This window comes from Scyliorhinus torazame, chromosome 2 (genome assembly GCF_047496885.1).
Source record: "Scyliorhinus torazame isolate Kashiwa2021f chromosome 2, sScyTor2.1, whole genome shotgun sequence".
Lineage (NCBI taxonomy): Eukaryota > Metazoa > Chordata > Chondrichthyes > Carcharhiniformes > Scyliorhinidae > Scyliorhinus > Scyliorhinus torazame.
The window spans coordinates 276,410,239-276,424,742 of NC_092708.1; positions in this window are offsets into that span (position 1 = coordinate 276,410,239).

Consider the following 14,504-nt stretch of genomic DNA (forward strand, 5'->3'; position numbering starts at 1 on the left):
TGTGAAGGGGAATGGGGGAATGCAGAGTGTGAAGGGGATTGGGGGGCGTGTAGCAGTGTGAAGGGGAATGGGGGAGTGTAGTGGTGTGAAGGGTAATGGGGGAGTGTAGAGTGTGAAGGGGAATGGGGAGTGTAGAGTGTGAAGGGGAATGGGGGGAGTGTAGAGGTGTGAAGGGGAATGGGAGTGTAGCGGTGTGAAGGGGAATGGGAGTGTAGCGGTGTGAAGGGGAATGGGAGTGTAGCGGTGTGAAGGGGAATGGGAGTGTAGCGGTGTGAAGGGGATTGGGGGGAGTGTAGTGGTGTGAAGGGGAATGGGAGTGTAGCGGTGTGAACGGGATTGGTGGCAATGCAGTGGTGCGAAGGGGAATGGGGGAGTGTAGAGGTGTGAAGGGGACTGGGGGTGTGTAGGGTTGTGAAGGGCCATGGGGGAGTGTAGCGGTGTGAAGGGGAATGGGAATGGGGACTGTAGAATGTGAAGGGGGAATGGGGGAGTGTAGAGAGTGAAGGGGAATGAGGGGCGTGTAGCGGTGTGAAGGGGATTGGGAGGAGTGTAGAGTGTGAAGGGGAATTGGGGGGTGTAGAGCTGTGAAGAGGAATGGAGGGAGTGTAGAGGTGTGAAGGGGATTGGGGAGTGCAGCGATGTGAAGCGGAATGCGGGGAGTGTAGAATGTGAAGGGGAATGGGGAGAGTGTAGGGTGTGAAGGGAATTGGGGGGAGTGTAGAGTGTGAAGGGGAATGGGGGAGTGTAGAGTGTGAAGGGGATTGGGGGGCGTGTAGCGGTGTGAAGGGGATTGGGGAGTGTAGAGGTGTGAAGGGGAATGGGGAGTGTAGCGGTCTGAAGGGGAATGGGGGGCCTGTAGAATGTGAAGGGGAATGGGGGGAGTGGAGAGGTGTGAAGGGGAATGGGGAGTGTAGAGTTGTGATGGGGAATGGGGAGTGTAGAGGTGTGAAGGGGAATGGGGAGTGTAGAGTTTGAAGGGGAATGGGGAGTGTAGAGGTGTGAAGGGGAATGGGGAATGTAGAGGTGTGAAGGGGAATGGGGAATGTAGAGGTGTGAAGGGGAATGGGGAGTGTAGAGGTGTGAAGGGGAATGGGGAATGTAGAGGTGTGAAGGGGAATGGGGAGTGTATATTGTGAAGGGGAATGGGGGGAGTGTAGAGCTGTGACGTGGAATTATAGATTATCATAGAATTTACAGTGCAGAAGGAGGCCATTCGGCCCATCGAGTCTACACCGACTCTTGGAAAGAGCACCCTACCCAAGGTCAAGGTCAACACCTCCACCCTTACCCCATAACCCAGTAACCCTACCCAACACTAACAGCAATTTTGGACAATAAGTGCAATTTATCATGGCCAATCCACCTAAACTGCACATCCTTGGACTGTCGGAGGAAACCGGAGCAACCGGACGAAACCCACGCACACACGTGGGAGGATGTGCAGACAGTGACCCAAGCGGGAATCGAACCTGGGACCCTGAAGCTGTGAAGCAATTGTGCTACCCACAATGCTACCGTGCTGCCCCACGGAATGGGGAATGTAGCGGTGTGAAGGGGAATGGGGAGTGTAGAGGCGTGAAGGGGAATGGTGGGGAGTGTAGAGGTGTGAAGGGGAATGGGGGAGTGTAGAGTTGTGATGGGGAATGGGGAGTGTCGAGCTGTGAAGCGGAATGGGGAGTGTAGTGGTGTGAGGGGGAATAGATGAGTGGAGCGGTGTGAAGGGGAATGGGGAGTGTAGAATGTGAAGGGAAATGGGGGGAGTGTAGATTGTGAAGGGGAATGGGGGGAGTGTAGCAGTGTGAAGGGGAATGGGTATGTAGAGGTGTGTCGGGGAATGGGGAGTGTAGAGTTTGAAGGGGAATGGGGAGTGTAGAGGTGTGAAGGACCATGGGGGTTGTAGCGGTGTGCAGGGGAATGGGGATTGTGGCGGTGTGAAGGGGAATGGGGAGTGTTAGCAGTGTGAAGGGGAATGGGGAGTGTAGCGGTGTGAAGGGTAATCGGGAGTGCAGAATGTGAAAGGGAATGGCGGGGGGTGTAGAATGTGAAGGGGAATGGGGGGGTGGGGAGTGTAGAGGTGTGAAGGGGAATGGGGGAATGTAGAGGTGAGAAGGGGAATGGGGAGTGTAGAATGTGAAGGGGAGTAGGGGGTGTAGAGCTGTGAAGGAGAATGGAGGAAGTTTAGAGGTGTGGGGGGAATGAGGAGTGTAGCGATGTGAAGGGTAATGGGGGGGAGTGTAGAGTGTGAAGGGGATTGGGGGGAGTGTAGAGTGTGAAAGGGAATGGGGGTGTGTAGAGTGTGAAGTGGATTGGGGGGCGGGAAGCAGTGTGAAGGGGATTGAGGGGAGTGTAGCGGTGTGAAGGGGAATGGGAGTGTAGCGGTGTGAAGGGGAATGGGTGGAGTGTAGAGGTGTGAAGGGGAATGGGGAGTGTAGAGGTCTGAAGGGGAATGAGGGAGTGTAGAATGTGAAGGGGAATGTTGGGAGTTTAGAGGTGCGATGGGGAATGGGGGAGTGTAGAGGTGCGAAGGGGAATGGGAGTGTAGCGGTGTGAAGGAGAATGGGGGGAGTGTCGTGGTGTGAAGGGGAATGGGGGAGTGTAGAGGTCGAAGGGGAATGGGGGAGTGTAGCGATGTGAAGGGGAATGTGGGGAGTGTAGAATGTGAAGGGGAATGGGGAGAGCGTAGAGTGTGAAGGGGATTGGGGGGAGTGTAGAGTGTGAACGGGATTGGGGGGCGTGTAGCGGTGTGAAGGGTAATGGTGGGAGTGTCGAGGTGTGAAGGGGAATGGTGTGTAGCGGAGTGAAGAGGAATGGGGGGTGTGTAGAGTGTGAAGGGGAATGGGGAGTGTCGAGGAGTGAAGGGGAATGGGCAGTGTCGTGGTGTGAAGGGGAATGGGCAGTGCAGAGATGTGAAGGGGAATGGGGGAGTGTAGAGGTGTGAAGGGGAATGGGAATGGGGAGTGTAGAATGTGAAGGGGATTGGGGGAAGTGTAGAGTGAAGGGGAATGACGGGCATGTAGAGTGTGAAGTGGAACGGGAATGCAACGGTGTGAAGGAGAATGGAGAGAGTGTAGAGGTGTGAAGGGGAATTGGGGGAGTGTGGAGGTGTGAGGGGGTATGGGGGAAGTGTAGCAGTGTGAAGGGGAGTGGGCGGAGTGTAGAATGTGAAGGGGAATGGGGGGAGCGTAGAGGTGGAAAGGGGAATGGGAGTGTAGCGGTGTGAAGGGGAATGGGGAGTGTAGAGGTGTGAAGAGGAATGTGGAGTGTAGCGGTGTGAACGGGATTGGGAGGAGTGTAGCGGCGTGCATGGGATTGGGAGGAGTGTAGCGGTGTGAAGGGGAAGGGGGAGTGTAGAATGTGAAGGGGAATGTTGGCAGTGTAGAGGTGTGAAGGGGAATGGGGGGAGTGTAGAGATGTGAGGGGGAATGGGGAGTGTCGAGGTGTGAAGGGGAATGGGAGTTTTGCGGTGTGAAGGTGAATGAGGGGAGTGTCAAGGTGTGAAGGGGAATGGGGGAGTGTAGAGGTGTGAAGGGGAATGGGGGAATTTAGAAGTGCGAGGGGAAATGGGGGTGTGCAGCGGTGTGAAGGGGAATGGGAACGGGGAGTGTAGAATGTGAAGGGGGATGGGGGGAGTGTAGAAGTGTGAAGGGGAATGGGGGGAATGTAGAGGTGTGAAGGGGAATGTGGAATGTAGAATGTGAAGGGGAATGGGGGGAGTGTAGAATGTGAAGGGGAATGGGGGGAGTGTAGAGTGTGAAGGGGAATGGGGGGAGTGTAGAATGTGAAGGGGAAAGTGTAGAGTGTGAAGGGGAATGGGGGTGTGTAGAGGTGTGAAGGGGAATGGGGAGTGTAGAGTGCGAAGGGGAATGGGGGGAGTGTCGAGGTGTGAAGGGGAATGGGAGTGTAGCGGTGTGAAGGGGAATAGGGGGAGTGTAGAGTGTGAAGGGGAATGGGGAGTGTCGAGGTGTGAAGGGGAATGGGGAGTGGTGTGAAGGGAATGGGGGAGTGTAGAGGTGTGAAGAGGAATGGGGGAGTGTAGAGGTGTGAGGGGGAATGGGCGAGTGGAGCGGTGTGAAGGGGAATAGGGAGTAAAGCGGTCTGAAGGGGAATGGGGGGCCTGTAGAATGTGAAGGGGAATGGGGGGAGTGGAGAGGTGTGAAGAGGAATGGGAGTGTAGCATTGTGAAGGGGAATGGGGAATGTAGAGGTGTGAAGGGGAATGGGGAGTGTAGAGGTGTGAAGGGGAATGGGGAGTGTAGAGTTTGAAGGGGAATTGGGAGTGTATATTGTGAAGCGGATGGGGGAAGTGTAGAGCTGTGAAGGGGAATGGGGGGCGTGTAGCGGTGTGAAGGGGATTGGGAGGAATGTAGCGGTGTTAAGGGGAATGGGAGAGTGTAGAGGTGTGAAGGGTAATGGGGGAGTGTAGAGTGTGAAGGGGAATGTAGAGTGTGAAGGGGAATGGGCGGAGTGTAGAGTGTAAGGGGAATGGGAGTGTAGCGGTATGAAGGGGAATGGGAGTGTACCGGTGTGAAGGGGATTGGGGGGAGTGTAGCGGTGTGAAGGGTAATCGGGAGTGCAGAATGTGAAAGGGAATGGGGGAGGGTGTAGAATGTGAAGGGGAATGGGGGGAGTGTCGAGTGTGAAGTGGAATGGGGGGTGTAGAGCTGTGAAGGGGAATGGAGCGAGTGTAGAGGTGTGAAGGGGAATGGGGAGTGTAGCGATGTGAAGGGGTATGGGGGGGGAGTGTAGAATGTGAAGGGGTCTGGGGAGAGTGTAGGGTCTGAAGGGGATTGGGGGGAGTGTAGAGTGTGAAGGGGAATGGGGGAGTGTAGAGGTGTGAGGCGGATTGGGGGGCGTGTAGCGGTGTGAAAGGGATTGGGAGGAGTGTAGCGGTGTGAAGGGGAATGGGGAGTGCAGAGGCGTGAAGGGGAATGGGGAGTGTAGTGGTCTGAAGGGGAATGGGGGACTGTAGAATGTGAAGGGGATTGGGGGGAGTGGAGAGGTGTGAAGGAGAATGGGTGTGTAGCATTGTGAAGGGGAATGGGGAATGTAGAGGTGTGAAGGGGAATGGGGAGTGTAGAGGTGAGAAGGGGAATGGGGAATGTAGATGTGTGAAGGGGAATGGGGGGAGTGTAGAGCTTTGAAGTGGAATTGGAGTGTAGAGCTCTGAAGGGGAATCATAGATTATCATAGAATTTACCGTGCAGGAGGCCGCCATTCGGCCCATCGAGTCTACACCGGCTCTTGGAAAGAGCACCCTACCCAAGGTCAAGGTCAAGGTCAACACCTCCACCCTAACCCCATAACCCAGTAACCCCACCCAACACTAAGAGCAATTTTGGACAATAAGGGCAATTTATCATGGCCAATCCAACAAACCTGCACATCCTTGGACTGTGGGAGGAAACCGGAGCACCCGGAGGAAACCCACGCACACAAGTGGGAGGATGTGCAGACAGTGACCCAAGCGGGAATCGAGCCTGGGACCCTGAAGCTGTGAAGCAATTGTGCTATCCACAATGCTACCGTGCTGCCCCACGGAATGGGGAATGTAGCGGTGTGAAGGGGAATGGGGGAGCGTCGAGGTGTGAAGGGGAATGGGGGAGTGTCGAGGTGTGAGGGGGAATGGATGAGTGGAGCGGTGTGAAGTGGAATGGGGAGTGTAGAATGTGAAGGGAAATGGGGGGAGTGTAGAGTGTGAAGGGGAATGGGGGGGGGGGGGAGTGCAGCAGTGTGAAGGACAATGGGGGGTGTAGCGGTGTGCAGGAGAATGGGGAGTGTAGAGTGTGAAGGGGAATGGGGAGTGTGGCGGTGTGAAGGGGAATGGGGAGTGTGTCAGTGTGAAGGGGAATGGGAAGTGTAGCGGTGTGAAGGGTAATCGGGAGTGCAGAATGTGAAAGGGAATTTGGGGGGGTGTAGAATGTGAAGGGGAATGGGGGGGTGGGGAGTGTAGAGGTGTGAAGGGGAATGGGGGAGTGTAGAGGTGAGAAGGGGAATGGGGAGTGTAGTATGTGAAGGGGAATGGCGAGAGTAGAGTGTGAAAGGGAATGGGGGGAGTGTAGAGTGTGAAGGGGAGTGGGGGTGTAGAGCTGTGAAGGGGAATGGAGGAAGTGTAGAGGTCTAGGGGGAATGAGGAGTGTAGCGATGTGAAGGGGAATGGGGGGAGTGTAGAAAGTGAAGGGGAATGGGGAGAGTGTAGAGTGTGAAGGGGATTGGGGGAGTGTAGAGTGTGAAAGGGAATGGGGGTGAGTAGAGTGTGAAATGGATTGGGGGGGCGTGTAGCGGTGTGAACGGGATTGGGAGGAGTGTAGCGGTGTGAAGGGGAATGGGGACTGTAGAGGTGTGATGGGGAATGGGGGAGTGTAGAATGTGAAGGGGAATGTTGGCAGTGTAGAGGTGTGAAGGGGAAATGGGGGGAGTGTAGAGGTGTGAGGGGGAATGGGGAGTGTCGAGGTGTGAAGGGGAATGGGGGTTTTGCGGTGTGAAGGGGAATGGGGGGAGTGTCAAGGTGTGAAGGGGAATGGGGGAGTGTAGAGGTGTGAAGGGGAATGGGGGAGTGTAGAGTGTGAAGGGGAATGGGGGGAGTGTAGTGGTGTGAAGGGGAATGGGAGTGTAGCGGTGTGAAGGGGAATGGGGGGAGTGTGGAGTGTGAAGGGGAATGGGGAGTGCCGAGGTGTGAAGGGGAATGGGGAGTGTAGTGGTGTGAAGGGAATGGGGGAGTGTAGAGGTGTGAAGGGGAATGGGGAGTGGAGAGGTGCGAGGGGGAATGGGAGAGTGGAGCAGTATGAAGGGGAATGGGAATGGGGAGTGTAGAATGTGAAGGAGGATAGGGTGAGTGTAGAAGTGTGAAGGGGAATGGGGGGAGTGTAGAGGTGTGAAGGGGAATGGGCAGTGTAGAATGTGAAGGAGAATGGGGGGAGGTGTAGAGTGTGGAGGGGAATGCGGGGAGTGTGGAGGTGTGAGGGGGAATGGGGGAGTGTAGAAGTGTGAAGGGGAATGGGGGGAATGTAGAGGTGTGAAGGGGAATGGGGGAGTGTCGAGCTGTGAAGCGGAATGGGGAGCGTAGTGGTGTGAAGGGGAATGGGGGAGTGTCGAGGTGTGAGGGGCAATGGATGAGTGGAGCGGTGTGAAGGAGAATGGGGAGTGTAGAATGTGAAGGGAAATGGGGGGAGTGGAGAGGTGTGAAGTGGAATGGGAGTGCAGCATTGTGAAGGGGAATGGGGAATGTAGAGGTGTGAACAGGAATGGGGAGTGTAGAGGTGTGAAGGGGAATGGGGAGTGTAGCGATGTGAAGGAGAATGGGGGGGGAAGTGTAGAATGTGAAGAGGAATGGGGAGTGTGTAGGGTGTGAAGGGGATTGGGGGAGTGTAGAGTGTGAAGGGGATTGGGGGAGTGCAGAGTGTGAAGGGGTTTGGGGGGCGTGTAGCGGTGTGAAGGGGAATGGGGGAGTGTAGTGGTGTGAAGGGGAATGGGAGTTTTGCGGTGTGAAGGTGAATGAGGGGAGTGTCAAGGTGTGAAGGGGAATGGGGGAGTGTAGAGGTGTGAAGGGGAATGGGGGAATTTAGAAGTGCGAGGGGAAATGGGGGTGTGCAGCGGTGTGAAGGGGAATGGGAACGGGGAGTGTAGAATGTGAAGGGGGATGGGGGGAGTGTAGAAGTGTGAAGGGGAATGGGGGGAATGTAGAGGTGTGAAGGGGAATGTGGAATGTAGAATGTGAAGGGGAATGGGGGGAGTGTAGAATGTGAAGGGGAATGGGGGGAGTGTAGAGTGTGAAGGGGAATGGGGGGAGTGTAGAATGTGAAGGGGAAAGTGTAGAGTGTGAAGGGGAATGGGGGTGTGTAGAGGTGTGAAGGGGAATGGGGAGTGTAGAGTGCGAAGGGGAATGGGGGGAGTGTCGAGGTGTGAAGGGGAATGGGAGTGTAGCGGTGTGAAGGGGAATAGGGGGAGTGTAGAGTGTGAAGGGGAATGGGGAGTGTCGAGGTGTGAAGGGGAATGGGGAGTGGTGTGAAGGGAATGGGGGAGTGTAGAGGTGTGAAGAGGAATGGGGGAGTGTAGAGGTGTGAGGGGGAATGGGCGAGTGGAGCGGTGTGAAGGGGAATAGGGAGTAAAGCGGTCTGAAGGGGAATGGGGGGCCTGTAGAATGTGAAGGGGAATGGGGGGAGTGGAGAGGTGTGAAGAGGAATGGGAGTGTAGCATTGTGAAGGGGAATGGGGAATGTAGAGGTGTGAAGGGGAATGGGGAGTGTAGAGGTGTGAAGGGGAATGGGGAGTGTAGAGTTTGAAGGGGAATTGGGAGTGTATATTGTGAAGCGGATGGGGGAAGTGTAGAGCTGTGAAGGGGAATGGGGGGCGTGTAGCGGTGTGAAGGGGATTGGGAGGAATGTAGCGGTGTTAAGGGGAATGGGAGAGTGTAGAGGTGTGAAGGGTAATGGGGGAGTGTAGAGTGTGAAGGGGAATGTAGAGTGTGAAGGGGAATGGGCGGAGTGTAGAGTGTAAGGGGAATGGGAGTGTAGCGGTATGAAGGGGAATGGGAGTGTACCGGTGTGAAGGGGATTGGGGGGAGTGTAGCGGTGTGAAGGGTAATCGGGAGTGCAGAATGTGAAAGGGAATGGGGGAGGGTGTAGAATGTGAAGGGGAATGGGGGGAGTGTCGAGTGTGAAGTGGAATGGGGGGTGTAGAGCTGTGAAGGGGAATGGAGCGAGTGTAGAGGTGTGAAGGGGAATGGGGAGTGTAGCGATGTGAAGGGGTATGGGGGGGGAGTGTAGAATGTGAAGGGGTCTGGGGAGAGTGTAGGGTCTGAAGGGGATTGGGGGGAGTGTAGAGTGTGAAGGGGAATGGGGGAGTGTAGAGGTGTGAGGCGGATTGGGGGGCGTGTAGCGGTGTGAAAGGGATTGGGAGGAGTGTAGCGGTGTGAAGGGGAATGGGGAGTGCAGAGGCGTGAAGGGGAATGGGGAGTGTAGTGGTCTGAAGGGGAATGGGGGACTGTAGAATGTGAAGGGGATTGGGGGGAGTGGAGAGGTGTGAAGGAGAATGGGTGTGTAGCATTGTGAAGGGGAATGGGGAATGTAGAGGTGTGAAGGGGAATGGGGAGTGTAGAGGTGAGAAGGGGAATGGGGAATGTAGATGTGTGAAGGGGAATGGGGGGAGTGTAGAGCTTTGAAGTGGAATTGGAGTGTAGAGCTCTGAAGGGGAATCATAGATTATCATAGAATTTACCGTGCAGGAGGCCGCCATTCGGCCCATCGAGTCTACACCGGCTCTTGGAAAGAGCACCCTACCCAAGGTCAAGGTCAAGGTCAACACCTCCACCCTAACCCCATAACCCAGTAACCCCACCCAACACTAAGAGCAATTTTGGACAATAAGGGCAATTTATCATGGCCAATCCAACAAACCTGCACATCCTTGGACTGTGGGAGGAAACCGGAGCACCCGGAGGAAACCCACGCACACAAGTGGGAGGATGTGCAGACAGTGACCCAAGCGGGAATCGAGCCTGGGACCCTGAAGCTGTGAAGCAATTGTGCTATCCACAATGCTACCGTGCTGCCCCACGGAATGGGGAATGTAGCGGTGTGAAGGGGAATGGGGGAGCGTCGAGGTGTGAAGGGGAATGGGGGAGTGTCGAGGTGTGAGGGGGAATGGATGAGTGGAGCGGTGTGAAGTGGAATGGGGAGTGTAGAATGTGAAGGGAAATGGGGGGAGTGTAGAGTGTGAAGGGGAATGGGGGGGGGGGGGGAGTGCAGCAGTGTGAAGGACAATGGGGGGTGTAGCGGTGTGCAGGAGAATGGGGAGTGTAGAGTGTGAAGGGGAATGGGGAGTGTGGCGGTGTGAAGGGGAATGGGGAGTGTGTCAGTGTGAAGGGGAATGGGAAGTGTAGCGGTGTGAAGGGTAATCGGGAGTGCAGAATGTGAAAGGGAATTTGGGGGGGTGTAGAATGTGAAGGGGAATGGGGGGGTGGGGAGTGTAGAGGTGTGAAGGGGAATGGGGGAGTGTAGAGGTGAGAAGGGGAATGGGGAGTGTAGTATGTGAAGGGGAATGGCGAGAGTAGAGTGTGAAAGGGAATGGGGGGAGTGTAGAGTGTGAAGGGGAGTGGGGGTGTAGAGCTGTGAAGGGGAATGGAGGAAGTGTAGAGGTCTAGGGGGAATGAGGAGTGTAGCGATGTGAAGGGGAATGGGGGGAGTGTAGAAAGTGAAGGGGAATGGGGAGAGTGTAGAGTGTGAAGGGGATTGGGGGAGTGTAGAGTGTGAAAGGGAATGGGGGTGAGTAGAGTGTGAAATGGATTGGGGGGGCGTGTAGCGGTGTGAACGGGATTGGGAGGAGTGTAGCGGTGTGAAGGGGAATGGGGACTGTAGAGGTGTGATGGGGAATGGGGGAGTGTAGAATGTGAAGGGGAATGTTGGCAGTGTAGAGGTGTGAAGGGGAAATGGGGGGAGTGTAGAGGTGTGAGGGGGAATGGGGAGTGTCGAGGTGTGAAGGGGAATGGGGGTTTTGCGGTGTGAAGGGGAATGGGGGGAGTGTCAAGGTGTGAAGGGGAATGGGGGAGTGTAGAGGTGTGAAGGGGAATGGGGGAGTGTAGAGTGTGAAGGGGAATGGGGGGAGTGTAGTGGTGTGAAGGGGAATGGGAGTGTAGCGGTGTGAAGGGGAATGGGGGGAGTGTGGAGTGTGAAGGGGAATGGGGAGTGCCGAGGTGTGAAGGGGAATGGGGAGTGTAGTGGTGTGAAGGGAATGGGGGAGTGTAGAGGTGTGAAGGGGAATGGGGAGTGGAGAGGTGCGAGGGGGAATGGGAGAGTGGAGCAGTATGAAGGGGAATGGGAATGGGGAGTGTAGAATGTGAAGGAGGATAGGGTGAGTGTAGAAGTGTGAAGGGGAATGGGGGGAGTGTAGAGGTGTGAAGGGGAATGGGCAGTGTAGAATGTGAAGGAGAATGGGGGGAGGTGTAGAGTGTGGAGGGGAATGCGGGGAGTGTGGAGGTGTGAGGGGGAATGGGGGAGTGTAGAAGTGTGAAGGGGAATGGGGGGAATGTAGAGGTGTGAAGGGGAATGGGGGAGTGTCGAGCTGTGAAGCGGAATGGGGAGCGTAGTGGTGTGAAGGGGAATGGGGGAGTGTCGAGGTGTGAGGGGCAATGGATGAGTGGAGCGGTGTGAAGGAGAATGGGGAGTGTAGAATGTGAAGGGAAATGGGGGGAGTGGAGAGGTGTGAAGTGGAATGGGAGTGCAGCATTGTGAAGGGGAATGGGGAATGTAGAGGTGTGAAGAGGAATGGGGAGTGTAGAGGTGTGAAGGGGAATGGGGAGTGCAGCGATGTGAAGGAGAATGGGGGGGGAAGTGTAGAATGTGAAGAGGAATGGGGAGTGTGTAGGGTGTGAAGGGGATTGGGGGAGTGTAGAGTGTGAAGGGGATTGGGGGAGTGCAGAGTGTGAAGGGGTTTGGGGGGCGTGTAGCGGTGTGAAGGGGAATGGGGGAGTGTAGTGGTGTGAAGGGTAATGGGGGAGTGTAGTGGTGTGAAGGGTAATGGGGGAGTGTAGAGTGTGAAGGGGAATGGGGAGTGTAGAGTGTGAAGGGGAATGGGGGGAGTGTAGAGGTGTGAAGGGGAATGGGAGTGTAGCGGTGTGAAGGGGAATGGGAGTGTAGCGGTGTGAACGGGATTGGTGGCAATGCAGCGGTGCGAAGGGGAATGGGGGAGTGTAGAGGTGTGAAGGGGACTGGGGGAGTGTAGAGTTGTGAAGGGCCATGGGGGAGTGTAGCGGTGTGAAGGGGAATGGGAATGGGGACTGTAGAATGTGAAGGGGGATTGGGGAGTGTAGAGAGTGAAGGGGATTGGGGGGCGTGTAGCGGTGTGAAGGGGATTGGGAGGAGTGTAGAGAGTGAAGGGGAATTGGGGGGTGTAGAGCTGTGAAGAGGAATGGAGGGAGTGTAGAGGTGTGAAGGGGATTGGGGAGTGTAGCGATGTGAAGGGGAATGGGGGGCCTGTAGAATGTGAAGGGGAATGGGGGGACTGGAGAGGTGTGAAGGGGAATGGGGAGTGTAGAGGTGTGATGGGGAATGGGGAGTGTAGAGGTGTGAAGGGGAATGGGGAGTGTAGACTTTGAAGGGGAATGGGGAGTGTAGAGGTGTGAAGGGGAATGGGGAATGTAGAGGTGTGAAGGGGAATGGGGATGTAGAGGTGTGAAGGGGAATGAGGAGTGTATATTGTGAAGGGGAATGGGGGGAGTGTAGAGCTGTGACGTGGAATTATAGATTATCATAGAATTTACAGTGCAGAAGGAGGCCATTCGGACCATTGTGTCTACACCGGCTCTTGGAAAGAGCACCCTACCCAAGGTCAAGGTCAACACCTCCACCCTTACCCCATAACCCAGTAACCCTACCCAACACTAACAGCAATTTTGGACAATAAGGGCAATTTATCATGGCCAATCCACCTAAACTGCACATCCTTGGACTGTCGGAGGAAACCGGAGCAACCGGAGGAAACCCACGCACACACGTGGGAGGATGTGCAGACAGTGACCCAAGCGGGAATCGAACCTGGGACCCTGAAGCTGTGAAGCAATTGTGCTACCCACAATGCTACCGTGCTGCCCCACGGAATGGGGAATGTAGCGGTGTGAAGGGGAATGGGGAGTGTAGAGGCGTGAAGGGGAATGGTGGGGGAGTGCAGAGGTGTGAAGGGGAATGGGGGAGTGTAGTGTTGTGATGGGGAATGGGGAGTGTCGAGCTGTGAAGCGGAATGGGGAGTGTAGTGGTGTGAGGGGGAATAGATGAGTGGAGCGGTGTGAAGGGGAATGGGGAGTGTAGAATGTGAAGGGAAATGGGGGGAGTGTAGAGTGTGAAGGGGAATGGAGGGAGTGTAGCAGTGTGAAGGGGAATGGGTATGTAGAGGTGTGTCGGGGAATGGGGAGTGTAGAGTTTGAAGGGGAATAGGGAGTGTAGAGGTGTGAAGGACCATGGGGGTTGTAGCGGTGTGCAGGGGAATGGGGAGTGTGGCGGTGTGAAGGGGAATGGGGAGTGTTAGCAGTGTGAAGGGGAATGGGGAGTGTAGCGGTGTGAAGGGTAATCGGGAGTGCAGAATGTGAAAGGGAATGGCGGGGGGTGTAGAATGTGAAGGGGAATGTGGGGGTGGGGAGTGTAGAGGTGTGAAGGGGAATGGGGGAATGTAGAGGTGAGAAGGGGAATAGAGAGTGTTGAATGTGAAGGGGAGTAGGGGTTGTAGAGCTGTGAAGGAGAATGGAGGAAGTGTAGAGGTGTGGGGGGAATGAGGAGTGTAGCGATGTGAAGGGTAATGGGGGGAGTGTAGAGTGTGAAGGGGATTGGGGGGAGTGTAGACTGTGAAAGGGAATGGGGGTGTGGAGAGTGTGAAGTGGATTGGGGGGCGGGAAGCAGTGTGAAGGGGATTGAGGGGAGTGTAGCGGTGTGAAGGGGAATGGGAGTGTAGCGGTGTGAAGGGGAATGGGTGGAGTGTAGAGGTGTGAAGGGGAATGGGGAGTGTAGAGGTGTGAAGGGGAATGAGGGAGTGTAGAATGTGAAGGGGAATGTTGGGAGTTTAGAGGTGCGAAGGGGAATGGGGGAGTGTAGAGATGCGAAGGGGAATGGGAGTGTAGCGGTGTGAAGGAGAATGGGGGGAGTGTCGTGGTGTGAAGGGGAATGGGGGAGTGTAGAGGTCGAAGGGGAATGGGGGAGTGTAGAGGTGCGAGGGGGAATGGGGGAGTGTAGAAGTGTGAAGGGGAATGGGGGGAATGTAGAGGTGTGAAGGGGAATGGGGGAGTGTCGAGCTGTGAAGCGGAATGGGGAGTGTAGTGGTGTGAAGGGGAATGGGGGAGCGTAGAGGTGTGAAGGGGAATGGGGGGAATGTAGAGGTGTGAAGGGGAATGGGGGAGCGTCGAGGTGTGAGGGGGAATGGATGAGTGGAGCGGTGTGAAGGAGAATGGGGAGTGTAGAATGTGAAGGGAAATGGGGGGAGTGGAGAGGTGTGAAGTGGAATGGGAGTGCAGCATTGTGAAGGGGAATGGGGAATGTAGAGGTGTGAAGAGGAATGGGGAGTGTAGAGGTGTGAAGGGGAATGGGGAGTGTAGCGATGTGAAGGAGAATGGGGGGGGGGAAGTGTAGAATGTGAAGAGGAATGGGGAGTGTGTAGGGTGTGAAGGGGATTGGGGGAGTGTAGAGTGTGAAGGGGATTGGGGGAGTGCAGAGTGTGAAGGGGTTTGGGGGGCGTGTAGCGGTGTGAAGGGGAATGGGGGAGTGTAGTGGTGTGAAGGGTAATGGGGGAGTGTAGTGGTGTGAAGGGTAATGGGGGAGTGTAGAGTGTGAAGGGGAATGGGGAGTGTAGAGTGTGAAGGGGAATGGGGGGAGTGTAGAGGTGTGAAGGGGAATGGGAGTGTAGCGGTGTGAAGGGGAATGGGAGTGTAGCGGTGTGAACGGGATTGGTGGCAATGCAGCGGTGCGAAGGGGAATGGGGGAGTGTAGAGTGTGAAGGGGAGTGGGGGTGTAGAGCTGTGAAGGGGAATGGA